General features: G+C 35.0%; 1 long non-coding RNA gene and 1 pseudogene across 1 annotated transcript; both read right to left on the bottom strand.

Moving 5' to 3' along the window:
• Positions 1 to 5: 5 nt before the first annotated feature.
• Positions 6 to 10376, bottom strand: LOC113773952 (annotated as a pseudogene).
• LOC113773047 lies at positions 954 to 4906 on the bottom strand. Its single transcript, XR_003468741.1, has 4 exons — positions 4595 to 4906; positions 2679 to 2769; positions 1362 to 1598; positions 954 to 1233 (listed from the first exon to the last, which is right to left on the bottom strand). It is a non-coding gene; the product is annotated as an uncharacterized LOC113773047 (long non-coding RNA).
• Positions 10377 to 10870: the final 494 nt, after the last annotated feature.

The following is a 10870-nucleotide window of genomic DNA, read 5'->3' as shown; positions in this document are numbered from 1 at the left end:
GGACTTTAAACATAAAGAATGAAGCTTTTGTTTCCTATGGATCTAAAGGTACATACATACATCCTAATTCTCCTGACAATTCTTTTTTGGATATCGGTGAGGCTAAGATCATTGTAATCTTCCTTGAACATTCTCATGAATATCTTGGCTCCCATCATGATTAGTCTCTCTACCATAAAGAGTTGATATTTGTTTTCAATTACTGGACTCAATATGCTGCTGCAGTTTGATGAGTATGCCAACTTGTACACAGTGCAATACATCCATGTTGAACTCTCTTCTTGTTCAATCACTACTACAAAAATGTCGTTTTACGACATTTAAAAGCGTCATTATAGCTCGATGTAATGACGTTTGATCTATGATGACGCTCTGCTAGAAACGTCGTCCATTCCAGCGTCACTATAGGTTTATGACAGTTGTATGAGTCCTAATTTGTAGTTCTGTTGGCATTTATAAATGTTATTATTTATCGTTTTAATGACACTTTTAAATGACAAGAAATGCTGGAGAACAGGTAAGGTTATATGAATCTAAAGTGACACTTGATGCCTGTCATATATTGGATCTATCATGACGCTTCTATTATGTAAGTACAATAAGATATTATGACACATTTGCAGTATAAGTAAAATGAAATATTATTACACTTTTATGGTGTAAGTACAATAAGATATTATGACACATTTGCAGTATAAGTAAAATGAAATATTATGACACTTTTATGGTGTAACTAGATTAGGTTGTTCTGACACTTGTTAACATGAAAATTTGTGAATATTATGAACTGCAAAACTCGAAGTGGTGACACTTTTTAGTGTCAATACATCATATTGCATTAGCCCTGTGTACCATCCGGATTTTTATACCCAAAAGCAGAATCACATTTCATCCTGCCTGCACAATATAGATTCTAATTTTTGGAATAATAAAGTTATTAGTACCATCTTATAAAGGAAAATCAAGGTGATTTACATTTTCATAGTAATTAGTGCAATACAAGCAGCCAAACTGGTGCAAAAGTACATCATCCAAGTAACTTACATGGCTACTATGTCAACAAATTACATGCCAATTCAGAGATTTTTCAAAAGTTATGAGTATTGCAGTAGTATTGCCAATACATATCAAAGAAGCAATAGTTCAACAAGAACTCAACAAAAAACGCATTGACAATGTCTTCAAAATATAGCCATTTGACCCAAGGATCCTTTAGTTTTCTTCAAGAATCACCTACAAGTGTCATAAACCAAGAAATAGGAGTTACAATCACATCTACAGCTCTTCTTTTACAGTTTTAATGTTAGAAAATAAATAAAAATTAAGTTAAACAAATGATAAAGATAAGATAAAAAGATTACCAGGTTTATTGGCCAAGCAATAGCTACTCCAATTGCATCTCCAATCTTGCGAAAATTATGGTATGGCCTCATTAGCTCTTCATCATTCTCCACAGGCACATTCACATGGATTTCACACCAATGTGATCCCAAAGGTGTGTCACCAACTTCAGAAGTTGGATCCAAATTTCTAACCACTCCAACAGCACAAATTTTGCTCGAATCAACCATGCTTCTTACTGTAACTTTATCCCCAACCTTAAAAACAAATTTTATAAAACATATAACCACATATAAGAGAGCAAGTCTTGAACAGATATTCAATCACAATACCACAAGAATCAACCCAAAATGACAGCCACAACAAATACCAAAACCAAAGTGCAGTCCATTACAATCAATAATGATATCCAAAACAAGAATCTCCACAATTAACATAAAGCAATTACAAACATGTTCATGAAAACCATTTGTGAACGCAACATCTAAAAAAGGTCATAATGTGAAGATGTATGATGCAAATTCGAAGATACCTCTCCATGAGCTAACCATTGAGTATATCCCTTAATAAACCCTTTCCATATCAAGTGTGATTTGGCCTGCTCTCTCGTGACAAATACCCCATTCCCGCACCTAATGCATGGGCATAAAATCATCTCCCCTATACTTCCATTCGTAAATGCAAAATCAAGAAAATCTTCTAAACCAGCTTTATACTCATCACTTGATCGTGACATACTCATCCATCTTTTATCCATGTTCACATAGATTCTAATTATAAAAAGAAAAAAAGCCTCATTAGCATCTACAAGAGAATTCTACCTAAACTATTACTGATTTTTGCATGAAACATTTACTTAGATAAGAAAACTAATTTCAACAGGATTAATAGAAGACACAAATCACTCATGGAATATCTTCTAAAGTAAAGCTACCAAAAGTATCAAAACTATGTTGTAAGAACTAATCCAAGTGTTCTAGGCAGTTCAAAACAGAATGTTCACATATCCAGGTGTTCTAGACTTTTGAGTAATAAGAACTAATCCAAAAGTATCAAAACAGAATATGATATCAAAAGGAAAGATAGCAAAAGTTCAATTTCAGATTGTAAGACACAAACTATCGAACAGATGGTAGGCACAAAAGAATAACAGTCTACGGAATTCAAAATTAGTCCAATAATATAGCCAATATCAATTTGAGATAGAGAACTTGGACAACATATTAGCAACCCAACTAATCAGCAATAGAATTTCTATACAATTGAAATAATTGCCTCGAACTATAATGTATTGGCAACCTAAGAGTAGCAGAAACATAATGTATATTTTTGGTTACCAACAACTCCAATTTGCTCCAAGTGGAAAGGGAATCAACGATCAGTGCTCGCTAGATGGAATCGAAGATGATGGCCGCTACAAACTTGAAACTGCATTGATGGAATAAGCTTGACTTAGTCACCACTTGATATATGCTATGTATGTAAGATGCACTTTGCATTAGAATCCTATGGGCAGAGCATTCTATATCAAGTTCAATACCAATGATGCAAATGTTAGTGGTAGGAAGTTCTAAGCCAATTTACCTACTTCAATTTTGGTCAAGTTTTGCAGCAAAGGCAGAAGATATTTAAAGAGAACACCTAATTGCTAACCATTTTAGGAAATCCTGGAGCTCCCAAAGAAGAAAAATGGGGTGACAAGGCTGGAGTCAAGCTCACGCAAAAGGGTCAAGTAAAAAGTCCTATTCTAGTTATTGCAAAGAAACTAGTACTGGAAGGCACATGAGGTACTAGCCAACTGTTAAGTTGTCGGATGGCCTATGGGCAGCTATTCCTAATAGATATTGGCGTCTCAAAAGTTGGAGAAAGACCAACTGCATTATGGGTCAACAACTATGCAGTCCAAGAAATTTTCAAGCTACTTCAATAACAGAAATTTTCAAGCTACTTCAATAACAGAACAAGATACAAATCAGGATCAATGAACTAGTAAAATGAATTCAGGTCCTACCTACAAATCCTAGCGTAAAAGCATTCTGGGTAATTTGATAACCATTCAGACAATGAACTAGTGCAAAGATGACTAAAAAGCCACTCTTCTTCACAATAAACTCAATTACAGCAAGAATTCTTGTAGCCAGAAGAGAAGGCACATATTTGTAAAGAAAGTGAAATTTGAAAATGCACCATAAAATAAATAGAACCAGAAAATTCAGCAAGAAGACAGTAAATGCAGTAAAAAGAAACCCAAAAAGAAAGTAATAAAAAAAATTTCAAGCGATCATCTAAGTTTTTCCTTGCCAGAACTCCTCTTGGCTGCCGCCTTAACCTTCTCGATATACCCTTCAATAGGAGGTGAAAATTGGCCATAAATCAATTCGCCGGAAAGGGTGTCAAATTGGGGACCAAAGCAGCAGCCTTCAGACCCTCGGGTAATGCCTCAATAGCTTCTTTCTTACACCTCAAGAATGCAGACTCAGCAGCCTGTCTAGCTCTATGCTTCCTCATCAGAACCCTGCTATACTCCTTGGCAAGCCCAGCGTAATCAGAACCCTGCTATACTCATCAACCAAGTGTAATCATTACCTTACTTTTCAGCCCCATCTTTTCTCTCTCAGCTTCCCTAGCTTTTTCCTTATGCTTCAAGAATCTGATTGGGGAAGTCAAAGCCAAGCACTCGTCGACCAATTCATCAAATTCAGATTTTTTTCTAGGCCCACCTTCTTTTTGATTCGAATCACCCGACCCAGTTCCTTTATTGGTTGTTACCTTCGATCTCTTCAATGGCTGTGATCCTTTGATTTTAGATTTCCCTTTTGCAGTTCCGCTGACTAAGCATCTTTGTAGAGATTGATAACTCAAAAACTCCAAACAAGCGTATGATGAGCCTAAAGATCTCATTTTTCTAGCCTCAGCTATTCGCACCATTCTTTTGCAGTTACAAAAGGTCCAATTTTCTGGGTCTAACGGCGGCGAAGGGAATGAGGAACGGCAATTTTGTTACCAGAGTCGAGGTTCTCTGAGGCAGCCGAAGAGTGGCAGAGGAATGAATCCAATTAAAATTTTAGTTATAGGGGGCAAAAAGAGTAGCACCCAAAATGAATGTCGAGTTGGGTGATAATTTTTAGCAAGGCACCGCCTGGGCTACCCTCTGTCACCCATCTTGCTCCTGCCCCATGTCCCACGCCGTCTCCGGAGAAGAAATAGAGTAATAAAAAAAAGTTATTAATTTTGTCTAAAATGTATAGGTTACCTGGTAGTAATCTTCCTTCAGATGTTGTTGTAAGTAGAAGAACAAGTCCTGAGAGTTGTTGGCGATTTCCAATGAACACCGTCCTCCACCGTTGCACTTCGGGCTGACAGATCTCAAATATTACATTTTTGTCTTCAAATTGGGGAGAATTAAAAATCGGATAGAAGAAAGGGAAAGAAACAAGGGATTCGGTTGTTAGAGGGGTGAAGGATTTTGGCTTTTTTCAGAGAGAGTTAATGTGATTGAAGATTTTAGGAGAGAGAACTCGGATGAACAAAGAGTAAAGTTCAGTGGGTTCATTGGAGTTGTTAGATTTTTTCCCCCAAAAAAATGGCGCTGAAGTGTAGCGCCATTCTCTTTCCCGCATTTGTTTTTCACTTTTTACTTCTATTTGGACGAATTAGAGTGATACGACGTCGTACTCGTCATTTTCTTTGTCACTGTAATGACGTTCCCTACTGCATGTTACATTAACTCTCTGTTGTGACACTTTTAAGAAAATGTCATATTAAGTGTGTGACTAAAGATCATTTTTGTAGTAGTGAATCTATGCAACAATATTACAGAAGTCATGAAGACAATAAAAATCAAACACTATTGCTAAACAACATAGCGAGGATTGCCATATCTCTTCGTGACAAACTTGGAGCTTGGAATATATCAGATAGATGGTTTAGAGAAAAAAAATAGGAAAACAAGGATGGGAAATTAATCTTACCATATGTATTTATTTACAGTTTAGTCGCACAGTCATATTCACATAAAAAAAAAAAAAACCAAATGTGGCCGATTTAGCACAAGCCCCAAATTAGGGGTGGGTAAAAAAAAAAAAAAAAAACCGATCCGATCCGATCTGAAACCTGACTAACCCGATCTGATCCGAAAAATAGGATATCCGATCCGATTTTTCTTAGCGGGACAGATGCAGATCGGGTACCCGCAAAAATGGATACGGATACGGATCAGTAAAATAAAAACCCGCGGGTACCCGACCCGCATGGTATATTATATAAATATTAAAAAAATAAGGGTTCATTATATAATTTTATAATTTTTAATCCTAAGTATAAGTAAAGTGGTTCACAACCTCATATTTTAATCTCATATAATCAGTCTCTCCTCAGTTTGTCTAAAAAAAGCAAATATTCTTGGTGAAACCTGAACCAAATAAATAAAAGAAAGAAAAATTTGTGAAACTCTATCATAAAAATTGTTCATCCCTTTCATTCTTTTTCATTTTTATTATACTTCCATCGATCTTTCCTACAAATTTTTCATCAATTCAATCAAAAATTTGTGTTTGGAGCTCCAATTTTCTGTTAGCTAGATGATTAAAACATTTGTGTCTTTCATTTATTTATTTATTTTATTGCAATTGTGTCTTTTAAATTTGTCTCCTTTTATTTTAGTGCAAGAAATTTATTTATTTTTTATCACCTTTAATGCAATAAGGTCTATTCCAATGATGTAAGAAAGTTGGGAAAAATTTTTCAAGATTATTTTGGTTATACTTTCTTCAAAAACTATTAGCTCTGTTCAATTCTTTTCCGGACTTGATTCCACAATCGACTCATTTTGGATGCAATCTTGTACCATAACATCCTTAAGGAAGTTGGAAAAGTTGCCATATACTTATTATTCTTGTGTTTATTATGTTGTAGAAGGATGAAATGCATAAAAATGGTGATGTACTCAAAATTATCATAAAACTTCGTTTATCTATTAGATATTATAATTCTAATATGTACTAAATTTATGAAATTGGTTTGATTATTAGATGAAATGTATGAGAATGGTGATGTATGGATTTTGATTATAATATCTCTACCAATGTTAATTGAAAAGCATACTTTTTTTTTATTGTAAAACATGTTGATATTAAGTGAAAAATATATTTTTATTAGAAAATAAATTTTTTTTTAGGGGCGGGTACCCTATGACCCGCCCTTTTTTTTGAGTACCCGAAAATATTAGGAGCGGGTTAGGGTCGTAAAATGGCTGATCCGATTTTTTAGGTTCGGGTCAGCCAAATCTTGTTAGGGGCGGGTACCCGACCCGTACCCACCCCTACCTCAAATTTGGTTGAGAAGAACTCTAAGATCAAACACACTCCATTAATTGTAAACCACACAAACAAATACAAAGAAGAAAGGGCAATTTTCTAGTCTTCTAACCCATAAGATGTCCTGATCAGGAAATGTTAAACCAAACAAGAAAGATTAACATTACTAAATCACTTACAATACAGTCAAAGGAGTATTTGTACATTAGATAACCATGAGAAAAGACACAAAAGGGTAATGATACTTTTCCTGAGCAGCTTAGTACAACCAAGCTACAATTCAAGAGGAAAAAATTTCCACCTAAAAAGTGACTCTTGGCAGAAAGAAAATTGACACAAGGAACGGTATTAGAACTCATACAACTACCAAGGCAAAAAAATGTATCTAAACATTTGACAAGTAAAAGGCCTTTTTCTTTTTCTTTTCTTTTTTTCAAGGGGGGTTTGCAAAGGATATACAAAATTTTGATCTACTGTTACTCCCAAGAAGACAATCATATAAAGTTCAGAGGATCAGAGTGAAAGATAATATACCTTGAGGCAAGATGGGCAAAGAAACCTGGGGTCCTCTCATTTCAAGCAATAAAAAAGGTTTGTTCTGTGGGACCCATTTTGCAATTCTGCAGGAAATAAATTCTTGACAGGTATCCCCATCAAGATAAGGATACCAAGACTGATCAATGCCGAACCTATCCTTACGAGTTTTCAATTTATCACCTCATCTGACATGGATAGCATCACAATCACCAAGAAGCACCTTAATCTGTACAAATAACAATAGGAAACCTCACCAATCATATTAAATGTCAATCACTTAAAAACAGAAAGTTTTAAAACAAAGCAATGTTATAGCTTACTGCAATAGAACGCTAGCAATTCGAAAGCATCAATGATGTCATATTAGAGCTTTTAGCTCCCATAAAGAAGGTATTCAAACAGGTGCCCACATATGGATAACATTAGACCACAATTAGGCAAAGCCATTTTGAGTGACAGATGAACCAAACATGTGTATGAAACTTCTAAATACATGTAGAACACAAAGGTACACCCAAAACTTTTTTTGGTACACACTCTTGACTCTCCAACTGTAAATCCAACACCAACCAATGATCAGCACCTCTGACAAAAATGGTTTGGGGCATACACAAACAGCTAGCTGAAAAGAATGGCTCTGAAACAAAAAGAAACTCACTGTCATGTTTGAACACCAAGGTTCATTCTCAGATCTCCTGTAAAATATTCAAGCCCTACACTGTGCACCAAAATTATAATCAACCAACCAACTAAAGGAGCCCACTAGTAAAGCATGCAGCAGTGAAATGGCAAGCCTTCTTGTACAAATTTCAAGTGTAACTCACAAGCACAATACAGTCTCTCTATGTGGTGAATTATATCTCCCTCATCTATATGATTAAGCCATATAAAAGAAAGAAATTACTTATCAAGGACTCTCACTTGCCCCTTGACATGTATGCTAGACTTCTTTCAATGCAAAGAGCACGTGACGCACCTATTACGAGTGGTGCCAAACATTAATAGAGAACCTGTGCTTACCCTAACACTAGTGTTCATTTACATATGTAGAAGCTTCAACTGTCAGACAGGAAAAGGAAATATTATTTTTTCTTAAAAAATTAAAAGTTCACAACCTGTTTGCGAAAAGTAACAATGCACCTTACAACTAATTGCAGTAGTCAAGCTTTTATGACATTAATGTTTACCCTGCCAGGGAGTGGTGAATGGTAGAAATAATCAGTCTTCTTAAAGTCCCATCACCAAAATGACTACAAAAGGGGAACATATTTCAAACTTCTTGTAGAAGCACCAACTAGAAATCTTCCAATAGGAATAGCAATTTTACGTATCATTAAGATATCATGACCAGTTTTTCCAAACAAAATCCACAGTATTCTCAACATCAAGTTTACTACAAGCCCAGGTTCTATTGTTTTCAATAATCCAAACTATGATAGTCAACTCAAGAAAGCAACGATACATTTGCAATGTACAAATAATGTAACGAGCATATAAATTTCGGCTACCAAACATAAGGTCAACTTATCGACTATCTTCCCCATAATATTGAGCAAAACACATTTATACAAGGGCATTATTAAGTATCACACCTATGGCAGACCATTGTGTTCCCATATTTGACAGAACCCTTTTTTCTTTCCTCCTTTTTTTTGATTTGTTTTGTTTAGTTTTGTTTGTCTGTTCTTTTCCTCTTCAGCTATAGGAGAGGAAGGAAAGGGGAAAACTCATGGCAATAATTCCCCCTGTCAAAAAAGTTCACACCATATATAGCACCTTCAGGAGATCATCAATAGAAATATATGCAATGCTCCTATCATGTCTAAATTAGATTAGCAAGAACATGGAAAAATGAATTGCCACATTGTAATTGTACATTTACAAAAATGACCAAAAACAACTTAGAGTACATAATGGATATAATAGTGTGTTTGGATAGTAGATTATTTGGGATAATTTTTTGAAAAACTACTGTAACACTTTTTTGATGTGATGTATGTGGGATAAAAAGATGGTTGAAAAATGTGTTGATGATACAAGAAAATAAATTTTGGCAAATAATTCACTATCCAAATAAACCATATATTATAATGCTTCAAATTCAAAAATCAAGAATGGCTAACATACAGAGTTTGAAAGTTGGAACAACTCTTAACTTCTTGATAGGCTCTTTGAAGACCTTCAAAATAAAAAATCAACTGATCGACATTTTTTACATCCACTTTTAGACAATAATGAAGTTAGTTTTCAGCCTAAATGTAAGCTTGTAATTAAGCTTACTTACACAATTTACAAGAACCAATGAAAGCAACGCTCTAAGACAATTATGAGACACCAATTAGTTAGTAGACTTTGAACGAGTATTAGTTGATATAAAACTTGTCAAAAACAATTAAAGCACCAAGAGGGCTACAATTAGACCAAAAAAGACTTCTTGATTATTTAACTAAGCCGATGGTGGGAATTTTTCCAAAGCAACCTGAATTGCTTCAGTCTAAAGCTCACATTTAAAGAGAAGTTTATTCTTCTTTATCTACAAGCCACCTGACTCTCAGGTTAGAGACAAGCAGTGGTCCGATTTTTACATCATAGGCAGCTATAGAGCAAACTTTAGAATCATGTCATTCCAAGGTCTAAAGCTCACACTGTGTACTTGAGACCACGAAACAAGACCCCAAAACAACTCAACAAATGATTAGAAAAGTATATTACAAATAAGAGGAGGAAAAAAAGAAAAACTTAAAACTCCGGAATATAGCCTCCACTTAATTATGTTTTAGCCTGTTGCTAAACTTAAGTATCATAAACATGAATGGGTAAGGTCCTGCTTTGTCAAACACTTGAAAACATTACCATGATAAGTGGGTAAGTTAAAAACAAAATAGCAAGGCAAACTTTACCAATTGCATGGGCATAAACCAGAAAAGATGGTATGCTAATAAGAAGAGTGTTATCTGCAAACAAGTTAAATTTCTAGGACAAGGGAAAGTCCCACAGCACAATAATTCGTGTTTCAACGGTCACTGATAATAATGACAAGAAACAGAAAATGGAACAAAATACTGCATATAGCACCATGAACCAACCTTTTCTGCTCCAATCTTCGACTTCATGCCAGCCACTAAAGGAAGAAAATAATATGACGAGAATAGCATTACGGTTATTCTGATCCTTGCACTTCATGAACTTGAATGATTACCATGATTAATACCTACAAGAAATTTATCAAGATTCAAAAAACTAAGTCCATTGAGCTTCACAAAGAAATTTTTGCAATGAAATTGTAATCCTCAGTGAACCTAAACTTAGAGGGAGAAAGGGAATGACCAACCCAAGCACCATTCAACAAGTTAAAGGGCTAAAAACTTAACCCAAAAACAATATTAAAAGAGCCCTCAACAATATGTAACAAAATCCTAAAGATTGATCATTCTTAAACAAATAATTGAATGCAAGAAGGATGGAGAATGTTTAGAACAAAGCAAAGCAAAAGGCAGTACAGAAGTAAAATTACCATGACAGAGACATCGCTGTTTGATTTACGAGTAAAATATTGGAATACAGACTATTTGATCTGAGGTCCTTCCGGCCACATTGGCAGTCCCTCAGGATTCCAATTTCTTGCTTGTCAATAGCACCCGATGCCACTGTTATTAGCCATTTCTGATATGAGATCA

The sequence above is a fragment of the Coffea eugenioides genome, chromosome 6 (genome assembly GCF_003713205.1).
Source record: "Coffea eugenioides isolate CCC68of chromosome 6, Ceug_1.0, whole genome shotgun sequence".
Lineage (NCBI taxonomy): Eukaryota > Viridiplantae > Streptophyta > Magnoliopsida > Gentianales > Rubiaceae > Coffea > Coffea eugenioides.
Note: the sequence above shows the minus strand (reverse complement) of the source record. Positions and strands in the feature narration are given on the sequence as shown.